The sequence below is a fragment of the Triticum urartu genome, chromosome 7 (genome assembly GCF_003073215.2).
Source record: "Triticum urartu cultivar G1812 chromosome 7, Tu2.1, whole genome shotgun sequence".
NCBI classification, from domain to species: Eukaryota; Viridiplantae; Streptophyta; class Magnoliopsida; order Poales; family Poaceae; genus Triticum; species Triticum urartu.
The window spans coordinates 238542103-238555611 of record NC_053028.1 but is presented as its reverse complement, the minus strand read 5'-3'; positions in this window follow the sequence as shown (position 1 = coordinate 238555611).

The window sequence follows — 13509 nt, the reverse complement described above, 5'->3', positions numbered from 1 at the left end:
TTTTTGTTAGCATTACAGCCCATATTGTGCCCACGGTTTAAAAAGTATACAAAATTTTGCATATTTCGGTGTGGTCCGAACTGTTTTTATCCCGAAATTTCGACTCACATTCAAACTGATTTTAAAAATAAATGTATATCAATATAAAATCCAACAAATTCTCCACGCATAAAAATTAATGTAATTTAAAATCTCGAAATGAAAAAAAGATATTTGAAACTAATTGCCAGTTTGATGTGTTTTAAAAATATACATCCCATTTCTCATTACTGATGGGCCATTTTCTCGTCCAGCCGAATGAAAGCTCTCCTCGTCTTGAAAGATTTGTAGCCCAACAGGCCTGACAAAATGACTTGGCAAATCACAAAAAAACTGGGCTGTGGCCGTGGACCCAGCTGTCAGCCTCTCCATGTACAGTACTCTTCCGATGGAATGTCGTTGACCACGTTAACCACGCCGCGCCGAGAGCACCAAGGCGGTGGACGACGGCGAGGCCTAGGAAGGGGATGACATGGAGCCGGGGAAGACGTGGCAGTGGATGCCTATGCGGAGAGGAGTACGAGGGTTCACTGGTTCGGCTGCGGTGTGAGGCTACCGTCGCCACAGGGCATGGCTAGCGGTGGGAGTAGTAGGGGGTGATGAGGCCTCAACGGCAGCACAGCCGGCCACTGGAGGCAGGAGCAGGCGGTCTCCCCGGCGCTGGTTTGGGCGGCTGGTGCAAGAAGAGCAGCAACTGAAGAAGTAGCAGGACCGTTCGATTCAAATCCAACGGTTACTGCTGCTAGAATCGTTTGTTGACTAAGTTGACAAGCCCTGCGGACGCGTCAACTTAGTAGGCCCACAGGTCAGCCTCCCAACCGGTGCGCCCCAGATGTCAGTGGGAGGAATCATTTTTTTCGCGTAATAAGGAGGCAGTTGATTGCGTGCGGCCAGGCCAGTGGAGGGAGTAGGGTGGGCCTGGGAAGCCTGTGCGGCATCACAGTGGGCCACAAGAGGAGGGAGCAGGAAGATCAGAGATTGAAGAAGCACGTCGGCCGTTGGATGGACATCCACCAGTCAGTGCTGCTAGAATCGTGTGTTCACTGACAAAGCCTTGCGTAAACAAGTCAGCCTCGAAATCTGTGGCGTGTACAACCCATTTGCTATTATTTTTATAATTTTTACTCATTTTCTAATTCATATGGAATTTATTGCAGCCCGTTTTCCATTTTTAGAATTGCTGGCCATTTTCTGGTCAGTACCAGGGTCAAAAAATTAACTAAATATGTGGAAAATTTTGAAAATTCACAATTTTTTGCTCGGGAACGAAATATTCTTAATCCAAAAATTAATAGCCATACTAAAACAAATTTAAAAATAAATTATTACTATGTCATGTTAAATCCAATGAAATACGTATAAGATATCAGTGAAGAACAAAAACAAAAAAAGAAACTTATATCCCATTTGCTATAATTTTTTTGGAATTTTCAACCCCTTTCGATACTACTTTTAACAGACATTGACCATACTCTTAAGCCAGGCCGGAATGCATCCCTCCTCGTCTTGAAAGATTTGTAGCCCAGTAATTCCGAGAAAACAAATAGGCCTAGCTTGGGTATTCTTCAAAAAGAAATACTGGGCTACCTATTTTCCCAAATAACTGGTACATGAGCATTTAGCTTTATTTATTTATTTACTTATTTATGTTTAGGGGACCATGAGCATGTACCTGGGCCGGATTCATGTGAGAGCCTCCCTTCCAGTTAATTATGGGCTTCTCTATTGGGCCTTCATCAGTGGGCTGCATGTTATCAACAAGTGGAAAATGTGTTCCGTACGAAAAATTGTATGCGCTACGTACGGTACGGGGCACTAAAGGATCGAACCATGCAACGACTTCCAAAACATTGTGTTTGTCGTTCTAACAACACATTTATTCAACCAACAGACGAAATATACTACTGATTGTACATTGAAAACAGCAGCAGCAGCAGCAACCAGGGTTGGGGTGCAACAGAAGTAGTAAGTAGGCCAGAAGAGTGAAGACGCGGCTCTCTCTTCCAAACCAAACATCAGCCATCATTACAAAAGGGCTACCAAAAAAGAACAAGTGTATGCATCAAACTAAATAAAGATCCTACTACACCAAGTGTACGCATCTAACTAACTGGCTCAGTTAGACGTTACTATTTATTAAGCTGTGGAGATTGGCTGACGGCTTGAACCAGATGGGTGCCTGACGGGGGAAACTCCAGCCAGCAGGTCGAAGTCTGATACTTGCGACCCTCTCTCCTACTTTGGGCTGCAGAGCGTGGCGGCAGATATCAGGGTATGGTGCATGCAGAGACGCATGGTACGCTGTGTACACACTGTTTTTCCTGTTGAATGAAACCGCGCTGCCATCATGATCCTTGCCGTCGGTTATCTCCTGGTTAATCAGATAATTCAGTCCGACAAACAGAGAGCATGTACCAAGGCTACTTACCAGCCTCTAGTCAAAAATTCCTGAAGGCCCAGAGAAGCTGGGATCCTGCTCAAAGACCTTGCAGTGACTATGATTGTATACCGCGAAACAACACGTCCGGTACGTGCGAACGATCATCAATCTTTCGCCGTCGTCTAATCGAGCCAGGAACCACCTGCAACTGCCATGCCGCTTTTCTTTGAAAGGTTCTGGGATTAGGAAGGGTAGGGACACCAGGCGGCCTACAACAGCATATCAAGTTGGAGTCAAATAAAAAAGGGCTCTTGATTTAGTCAATTTTAAGAACAACATGTTATGAGCATGAATTTTTTTTTCAGCAAATGTTGACAGTAATATAAGCAAGCCATCATGATATCATAGGAAAGTAACATACTGCTGTAACAGCCGTTTGTAGTGATGACTGGAGTAGGCCAGCAATACATCCAGCCATAGAAGGAGTCGACAGCGTAAATGAAGCCCTTGTGTTCAATGGCATCAGAGAACCATGGAGGATGTATTATCCTGCGATGGACGTGCAGATTTATCCACTTACCGCAGTGACCTATCAGATAGGGAGACCACGGTTGAAGAACGCAAGTAGCCTGAAGTCTTTATAATTCGCAGATCTTGTGGGCACTTGGCAGATTACAACCTTGAGCAAATCAAACTTGGTATCATGTTGGCTACTTTAAGATTCCGAGTATTCTGGGCCGCGGTGCCAAAGCAGTGCAGTGTTAATTGAAGGAAGGGGGATCAATCGTCGGGTGTAGACCTCCACGAGCATCCAGCTGCCACGACCGTCGACGAGCACCATCCAAGACGTGTTCATGCCGACCCAGTACATACCGTTAATGTAGTTGAGGCTGACGGGGATCAGATTGCAGTCAAGGGGGTTGGTGCTCGCCACCCTATGATCGTTATGCTGCGTGACACGCCGTTTCTGAAGTTCAGGCGGCATCAGCAAGCAAGGAGCTGGCTTAAAAAGCTCCGGCCTGAGGGCTTTTGAGTAAACGGTACAGCCCCGACAAGCACGCGGCGAGCGGCATGGTACTGAGATTGTCCACACGCGAAACAATGAGCTTGATTACCTCTGGGAGGAGCGAATTCCAGCCACTCTTTCGGCGGACGCTGCTCGGTTCTGCCATTGTTAGTGCTTGGGTTTCGGACGAGGGGTGAGGCACCTTAGCGGGGATGGAAGATTGGACGAGATTATGCGCGGACAAAGATGAAGAAGCGAATATGTGCTGCGGGAAGTGGACAGGTGATGATGACTACAGCACGCCACTTGACTTGCGTAGGGTCATGTCGATGCCAGACAACTTGCTTGAGTGATCACAGTACTGGTACTCCCTACAGTGCTATGTCATAACTTGCTTGAGTAGAGTAGTAGAGTAGGACTCTGCTCTACTACTAGCACCGGAGGAGTAGTATATTCTAATCTAAAATAGTTACAAACTTCAATGCCCGAGCGTGGAACGACTACGAACCGTGCTCAAAGACCGTGTCTACGTGGTGTTTGGACATGGGCGACAACCTCAACGCCAACGGTGCTGCTCCCATTGCACCGTATGTGTTTCTGTCCTTCCTGTTTGAAATCGTGGTAGAATTCATGATTTGTTTTGTGCTTATTCGGATTAAATCTCGTAGTAACTTGCTCATATATTCAACTAGCGCAACGTCCCCTACAGCCACTCCCGTTTCATGGACGGCCTGGTCGATGCCTCCAAGGAGCCCTTCGTCCACTGCTATGAGTGCCCGATGCCGTTTTGTGGCTCGCCGGCGGACATGGTGCATCACCTCACGGATGCGTGCAGCGGTCACTGCTAGCCCTTGGCGGAGAACATCAAGTATGAGACGTGCTACCCGTTCACCATGCCGGAGTCGCTGGAGGATCACTGCCGCCTGCTAGTCTCGAAGGAGGACGACATCGTCTTCCTCTTGACCGTGGGCACCGGCGAGGCCCGCGCAGGCCACCGCCCCGTCTTTGTAATGTGCCTCAGGCGCGACGTCGCTGACGCTGACACTGACACGAGGCCGATGTACGGGTGTGTGGTCAGTGTTAGTACCCCTCCGGGTCGCGTGGGCGGCGACACCGGCCTCATCGAACGGACTTGGACTCTGGGGAGCTGGGACTATCCAGCCAATGTGTACTTGGAAAACCCATGACATCCTTTACCCGCTGACGCGGTGCACGGGGCCTCCAAGGAGGTTCACCTGGACATACGCATTATCAAGTTAAATGTTGATCATTAGTCTTCGCTCAATGTAATCCGCTGTCTAAGGATGTGGAGACTTCCATGCAGGATCTTGCTCTATTGGAGTATCGCGCATGAATAAAAATGTATCTGTTTATGGTTTAGTATAGAATCTTCCATGTATGAATTTTTACTACAGTACTGGTGAAAGACTTACGATGAACCATTTCTGACATCTCCTCTGCCCGCTTGCAAGTCATCCTGATTTAATCCATTCGTCTAGGTGTATAAGGGCATGGTTAATATTACTAAATAGTATAGCCAACTGTTGACTATAAGAAAGTGCCATGTCATCTGTAGCCAACATGTATAACAATCGATACTCAAAAACTAGTTCTTAAAGATCATTTCTTGCAAAGCACAATAAGTGTTATTTCTTCACAAGTTTTGGATGCAGGTTGAACAGTTGAACGCTTTTGTTTGCAAAAGATACCTTTTTATCTATTTCACCCGGATGTTTGTGAGCTCTAGAGATGAAATAATATCCGAAGAAACCTATCGATACCCGTTACACATGAGATGACCCCCACATCCTTTGTCAAAATAAACAACTCCCCGATCAATGCATTTCACTCTTCGGTGCAACGCACGGGCACCTTACTACTATATATTAGTACGACCAAAAATTGAACTAACATTATATATAGTACGATAAATGCTGATGCATGTCACCTAAAATTATAGCATTCAAAACTATGTTCAAATACGAATCCATCGATATAGTTTTTATTGACATGCACTAACATTTTGTCAGTTAAATCTTCAGTCAAATTCAATGGGGGACTAATAAACCACGACCAATGTAGTACAAGTGTAGAGGGCGGCGCTGCACGTGAGTCTCACCTCTCACCCCGCTCATGGCGCGGCAGTAAAGCCGTCATATCACAAAACCCAACCACTCCTAGTAATAAGTGGCCTAGTAAAATAAAAGGACAAGCAACCATCACATCCCTCCGTCTTTTTTGCATTTCATCTCTCTGCATTTACTTTCTCTGGTTCATCTCGCACACTCGATCCCTAGCTACTACTCCTAGGGCCAGTTCTTTTGGCAGCTTCCCCAGCTTTTCCCACAAGACTAGTCACAGTGGAGAGTAACAATAAGGCGCCTCACTCATTTATTTGGGCTTCTAAACTACTACTCCGTCCTGGTTTATTCCTCACCATTTTAATTTGTGATAAATTTTGACCAAAGATTTAACCGATTTATTCCTCACCATTGTAATCCCTCCGTCTAGGTGTGTAAGTCATCTTACAAAAACCAAATAATCCCAAAACACTTAGGCATGGTGCATTAACTTCTACCTCATTTCTTGTTTCTTGACATATCAACCAATAAGAGATAAGAGTGTGCATGCTTTTAATGACTTGAGATATCAAACATGACATGCAGTGGTTAGTTCATTGCATGCAATACTATGAATTAGCAAATAAACATTAACATTTCTCGTTTTCTCCTCCTCCTTGGTAACAGTGCAAAGCCTAAGATGACTTACTCACCTAGACGGATGGAGTAGTGCATGTGACATGCACTAACATTTCATTAGTTAAATTTATGATCAAAATTTGACACAGATTACAATGAGGACCAATAAACCAGGACGAAGGTAGTAGTTATGGGATTACTAATCTAGAAGCCTAAAAGAACTGGCCCCTGGTACTCCTACTAGTAGTAGTACTCAAGTTGGAATTCCAATTGCACGACACAACTTGTTAGGCAAAAAATTCGATACAGGGTGTAGTAAGCGGTTTGGGAATTTGCATGCCTTTCCAACCAGTGAGATACTCCGTACAAAGTACGACAGAGAAATAACCACAGAGAAGGAAGCTAAAAGTAAACAATCAAACGAGCATTTTTGCATTTGTTTTGCATTGAATTGTTTCACAAGCTTGACTAGTGTTGTTTTCTACTTTTACAAAAACCGCATCGTAATGTTAAAACTTGCATTTGCACGTACTAAGTAATAGTAGTATTCCCTCCGTCTAGGTGTATAAGTCTTCCCTCCTTCTTGGTCACGGTGCATAACCAAAGATGACTTATTGACCTGGACGGAGGGAGTAGCACAGTCTGCAAGCATATATCGAGAGAGACGTGTAGTGCGATAGTATATAGTAAAGTTTGTGCTATATGCACGTACATGCAAAATGCGTACGAACACACAAGGTTTCCAAACTTTCCCTTTTACATACTTAATTAAGGACGCTAAAAATTCCTGAACGTTCGGGATTTATCATTTGCATCCCAAAACTAATGAGATCGCCTTGCGAAACAAAAATTATACTCCTCCTAAAAGCCATGGCGCTCGCAGGAGCGCTTGCGGCATGCCACGAGTGCCCTGGTGCGCGGCTGTTTCCCGGCGTGCCGACACAACGCCTCTTCCTCAGCCTCGCAACTCACGAGGTGCTGATTGGTGGCTTGCCGACGGGCGAGCGCGATCTCACGGATGTGGTGATCCGGCACCAACAGGTACTCCTCCTCGCTGGAAACATGCACCCGGTCCACGTACCGCCAAGCGTAGATGAGGCACTTGGGCCCGACTGCACTCAGGGCGTCGGCACGGGCGTCCTCCGCCACCCTCACGGCCCTCGCACGAGCCTTCTACCAAAGAGCCAATTGCCTGACTCTCTCGGACGCGACATAGGCCTCCCAGGCAGCTTGTTCTGCGGTGCGCTTCTCTTCCTCGGCCTTCTTCTCAGCCTCTATTTTGGCACGCTCTGCTGGAGGCAAAGCCTCCCACAAGGCGACATCCATTTCTTTCCAAAGCTCCTCAAGGCTGGGGGGCTCAGCGGGCGGCGCGGCGTTCTCCTCGTAGCGGGGAGCCGACACGTCCTCCGACGCGCGTGCTGGCGAGATTGGGAATGCCGACGCGTCCACCTCGACGCGTTGCGGCGAGGAGTGGAACGCCGATGTGTCCTCCTCGACTAGTGGCGGTGAGGAGCAGAACGCCGACGCGTCCTCCTCGACTAGTGGCGGCAAGGAACGGAACGGCGACGTGTCGCGTAGCGGCGAGGAGCGGAACACTGACGCGTCCTCCTCGACTAGTGGCGGCGAGGAACGGAACGACGACGCGTGACCGTCCGCGCGGTGCAGCGAGGGGCTCCTAGGGCTTGGGAGGGGCGATGCCATGGTGGTCGACATGAGAGGGAGGGGAAGGAGATAGCGATGAACGTGAACGTGAGGGGGAGGAGATAGCAATGTCGTGGAAGGCACAGTATTTATAGCGAGCAATGGCACACCTACGTAAGATATGGACTGAGCTGCACTGACTTAACTGCAGGTCCAGTTGCGTCACTGACATGTGGGCCAGACCCTTGTTGGGCCCATATGTCAGTGACCCAATGCACCTGCAGTTAAGTAACAACTACGTGGGCATATTTGTTGGAGTAAATTACGGGGAGCGAAGGGGTGGAAATATTACTGGTCACAATGGATTGGACGAGCGTGGGGGGAGAGTCATGCATGCAAATTTTTTCACACGGGCTTCCTGCAGGTGTGGGGAACGGTGCATAATAAGTCATCTTGCATGCCGGGCTAGGTATAGTCTCAAGTCATTAAAAACATACACGCCCCACACTTGTTCATATTTCAAGGTGCACTAAATTATTGCATGAGATGATTAAGGCTGACCATAATGGTGGTATCTTAGCTGGTATCATGCACACGGGAATAGCAAACATGCTGATGTGGCAAAGAATTAAAGAAGAGAAGGGGGTTAGAGTAACTAGTGTTCATGCATGCATTGGTAAACACATTTTTTGTGCTAGCGTCTCTTGCATCGGGGGACTATGACAGGTCTGCTATGCGTGACCTAAAGATGAAAGCGTTGAGCATCTCGAAGTTGATCAACAATCTTCAATTGTCACAGATTAGCCGTTCAGCCAATAAGGTGGCACACTTAATCGCTAAGTATAGCTTTGACAATAGATTAGATGGTATTCTTGTAAATAACGTACCGCCCTGTGTGGTGAATATTGTATCATGCATGCGGAGTAGGCAAAAAAAATTGCTTGTCTAAAAAAAGGCAAAAAATTGCTCATTTATAGCCGGTCGAAGTCTCAAAGGGTGTGACCGCATGAGGGAGGCGAAGGTCGTGGGAGGCGCGACGTTTGACGGAATTAAGTGAAGTTACATCCACGCTTCGGCATGGCGTGCGAACAGGCAGAAGCTATACCGTCAGGCCTACGATATGGGTCTAGTAGACATGACATCTAGTGGGTCCCGCATAGTTCTCGAGAACTCTTTGGGGGCTTGCAACCATTTATCCACTGGGCAAGCCAGCAACCCCACGCCGTTCGCACGCCCTACTCGTCCCCGTCTTCTACCTTACAACAGTTCACTCCCAGTCATCCCGTCCTTTCACATTAGTTTGCTCCCAGTTTTTTTTGCGGGGTACAACAGTTCAACTTCTCCTAACCCTCCTCCAAAATCCATGGCCTCCCAAATCTCCATGGTCGCTGCTAAGTACTAGGTTAGAGCCATCACCGGCGATCAATTCATCATCATCTACACACATGGATCCGAGACGGTGAAAGCATGGCTTGCTCGCTTCCTACGCATGTTCAACAATTCAACGGATGAGTGGGTCGTTGGGCTAGATGTTGAGTACACCACAGTCCTAGGACGAGAGAAGGATCTAAAGGACGAAGAGAGGAAGAAGCCCGCCATGATCCAGGTTTGCGTACATAACGTTTTCTTGGTCTACCACATATGCCATGCCGACGTTGAGTGCTAGGATTTTAAGAACTTCCTCAAGGACAAAAGAGTGAAATTCATTACTGTAGGCTTTAAGAACAACAGGGATGTCCTGCGTCGGATAGGTCTCGTTGTAGGCCAGCCCTTCGATCTCCAGAAGGCAAGCCTGGTGTCCTCCTCTCGACCTTCAATGCTGACCCTGGCAGCAGCCATGATTGATCCTTCGTACACTAAACTGAAGAAACCTCATCATGAGTTTCATCATGCATGGGAGTCGAAGACATTAGATGAAGATCACATCCTGTACGCAGCAATGGATGCCTACCTTTGTTTAAATATCTACAATTGTTGGATAAAGAAGCAGAGCCCAGCGTCCGGTTCAAGCAAAGAAGCGTCCGCGAAGAGGAAGAGGAAGAGGGACGAGGACGAAGTCGAGGACGTGGACTCGGACTCCGAGTAGGTGGCAGTGCCGTCGCTCATGCTGGTTCTACTGCAGTGTCAAGCGGACTAGTTGCTTAGTTTATTTTCAAGGGTGTGTTGTGCTGAGGCCCCAGCGGAACTATGTTTATGTTCTTTCTCATTATTTGAACTATTTAGTACGTACAGTAGTACTAGTACTATGTCTTACTACTGTTCTTCTTGCAGTTGGTACTACTACTCGTATCTTCGTGTTCCTACTGTACTTAATACGTCCATAGTAGTAGTATAAGTTGGGTCAGTCGATTTGTGAAAGAAGTTCGACGGAGCGAAGGAAGACGATGACAGAAGAGGTGGAAGAAGCCCTTCTAGCCATCCATGTTGCATCAAACGGCTCACATGAGTTGACTGACCCAAATTGCTCCTTCAGATTGCAGGATCCACGTGGCATTCAAGGTCTCAAAGGTAGATTCCGTGTCCGCACCCGGTTTGCGGGCTCTACGCGCGCTCGACCGGCTTCCGTCGCGACAGCCACCATGCGCGCCTCCTCCGCGCGGGCGGAGACGACAATGACACGCTAGTTCCTCCTCGCCGGCGTGCTGGAGCACGCGCTCATCCTCCTCTTCGTACGCTGCGTGCATAGACGCGGCTCCACCAGCTGCTCTCGTGCTTGGCAGTGCGGCGGCATCGCGAGGAGGGACTGCAGACGACGTGAGCAGGCGAGCCTTCGGCTTCATGGCACAGGGATGGCGGTGACACGGCGGTGATGGCCGAGAAATTGTTGGCCAGAGCAGGCGGGCGCCGGCATGCGCAACGGCGGCGGCGGCATATTGATGAGTGCGTGTGTGGGAGCTTCCTTTAGTTGTATATATAAGGTTGGTCAAACTTAAAAGAAAACCGTACTAGTACATGTAAACATTAGACTTAGGCAGCGCTTTTATTAGTTAGTACCACAGCCATGATATGGAATCCTGTGCAAGCGCGTGAACCGCGGCCGCGCGGTCGATCGAAACGGTGCGTCACCGTGTCGCGCTCAAAGGACATCCACCGAACCTTTTTGTGTGTGTGAAAACAATCCTCGAATATTAATCAACTTTTTTTCCTGTGAAAGTTCTTGACGCTGCAATATTTCCATATATTGAATTTAGCTCCACTTCGTGTTTATTTGGATTCGGACGTTTCAGGTGCGCCCTAGTTTTTTAATACTGATTTTGTGTGTGTGACTGAGAGAGAACGTGTGTATGTGTCCATATGTGTGTTGTGGCGGAAGGGCAATGTGGAGACGGTGTGCGTGTGATACAGACATAGAGAGGTGTGAATGTGCAAATGATCATGCATCAGTGAGACATAGATAGATGTCGATACATTGTGTATACATGAGAGAACGGTCTTCTAGTTTACTTGTGTGTGTGTGTGAGAGAGAGAGAGAGGGAGAGAGAGAGACAGAGAGAGGAGCATCCGTAACACAACAACCATCTCTCTCGATTTGTCCGTCCCTCGCACGGTCGCATGCAACACATGCATCAACGCGCACATTTTGACACCCTCACCCGGCCCCTGCCCACCTCAAGGCCCGCACAATCTCCTCGTGAATACCGATTTCTCTCCTTAGGTTTGTTTTCTCTCAACATGTGACACACACACACAGAGACACACACAGCACAACACACACACACACACTCCCCCGAGCACACAATTCATCCCCATCCAAAGTTATATAGCGACCACTCTCGCTTGTGCTTCTTTACACCCCAACATGCACAACACCTCAATCTTCAAAGACGGCATCGAGCAGATTGAAGACGGTGACCACACCACGCTAGAGAATGCGGGGTCATTTGGAAGCAGGGTGATGTGACGATGGCTTACTGACTCCTCCCCCCACCCTCTCTCTCTCTCTTGCACAAAATTACCAATCCCTCTCTCCCCCGCACAAAATTGTCAATCCCTCAACCCACGAGATCCTTCCCCTCTCGTCCATGTTTTTCCAGCTCTCTCATCAAACATGTTGTCTCTTCTCCTTCCATGTATACAGAATCCAGATGCACACGCATCTCATGTATATTACATGTATCCATCTTTCTCATAGACCTAAATTCTTCCTCTCTCTTTCTCTCTCTATCTCTCTCTCTCTCTGTCTTTCTCATTAGGTTTGTCTCCTACTCTCTCGTCCACATACATACAATCTTTCCCACCCTATCTGCTCCATCTTCAAAAGCTCTCTCTGCATGTTTCATTCACACATTGGGATATGTCAAAATGTTGCTTCTATAATGGCTGATGTAGAGTTATCGTTGTTTTTGTTGCATCCTACAAAGTAATAGCTATGAAATGCATTTAGATTCTCATTTGACTAGGATTATGTGAGTTTGAGCATGTTGTGAAGTACTATAGACCTTGTATACATCTTGGGATTCGACAAGATTGTAATTATTGAATTGTATAGACCATTGCATTTGAAGTCAATAGCCTAATATATTTATTTCACAATTTCAACAAATGATTAGTTCACTACAAACTAAGAAAACAAATGTGTACTCCCTCCATTTTTATTTAAGTCCGTGTATTAGCATTGGTCAAAGTCAAGTTTTGCAAACTCGCAGAAAGCTTATAACAAAAAATATTAACATATACAATAACAAATAAATACCATTAGATTCATTATTGAATGTACTTTCACATCATACATATTTGTTATGGTAAATGTTTATATTTTTCTATAAACTTGGTCAAACTTTAGGAAGTTTGACCTCGGTCAAACCTAATATGCAGAGCTCACTACTACTGCTCGCTAGTTGCTTAGCCGAATCACTCAACACGCCACACGGGGAGTCCATTGTCACAAAATTTTGAGGTCGGCAGGAAAATCTCCCGCGACCCTGATTCGAGCAGTGTGAAGTTACCATCATAGCCTTCGGAACAGGCCTACGGATGACGCTTGGTAGGGGGATGCTTTCGTAACTTCAGGTTCACCCTACCCAGCCAACCCCACCCCAGCACCCAGAGTAGTACACCTGAATACTCCCCATTTTCTATCCCCACCACAAAATAGACTTCTCCACAGCACCGCAACCTTCGTGCTCCTCCCCTTTACATCGGCGCACTCATCCACCGCAGCGCATCTGCCTCATCGACGACCTCGTACGCCGCACTGGAGCCGGTCCACCGTCATCGTCGTACACGGAGCCTCTTCCCCGGCATTGTCTTCCATGGTCTCGGATCTGCTTCTCGGAAGCCGACGCCAAGCGTAGAAGTACCACCTTCATAGACAATGAACTGACTCCCGTTGCCGACCATGACTCATAGAGGCCGCCGTGACCATCATTCTCCTCCTCGATTGGTAATGTGTGTATTGAATCACTTAGCAGTACATGTGCAGTTCCAATTTTGTTCATACCTACCCTTCAAATTTCCTAGGTGCTATTGTTCCCGTAAAAGTAATTGGTTATAGCCTCCATTGTCCAACAGAATATCAGCTTGTAATTGTGCGTCGCTCCTGTATCGCGCTGTGCTTGGGTAGGTTTTTCATCTGCAACCAGTAGTGTGGCAAATGATGGAAATGTTTTTAGAACTAGCAAGATGCACATGTGTTGCACGCATCAAGATGCATTTGTATGAGTAGTTTATCTTGTGGGAGAAAAGGATGAATGAGGGAAGGCCTTATTTGCAAATCTGGAGAGGGGTATGGTATCTTTTTGCAA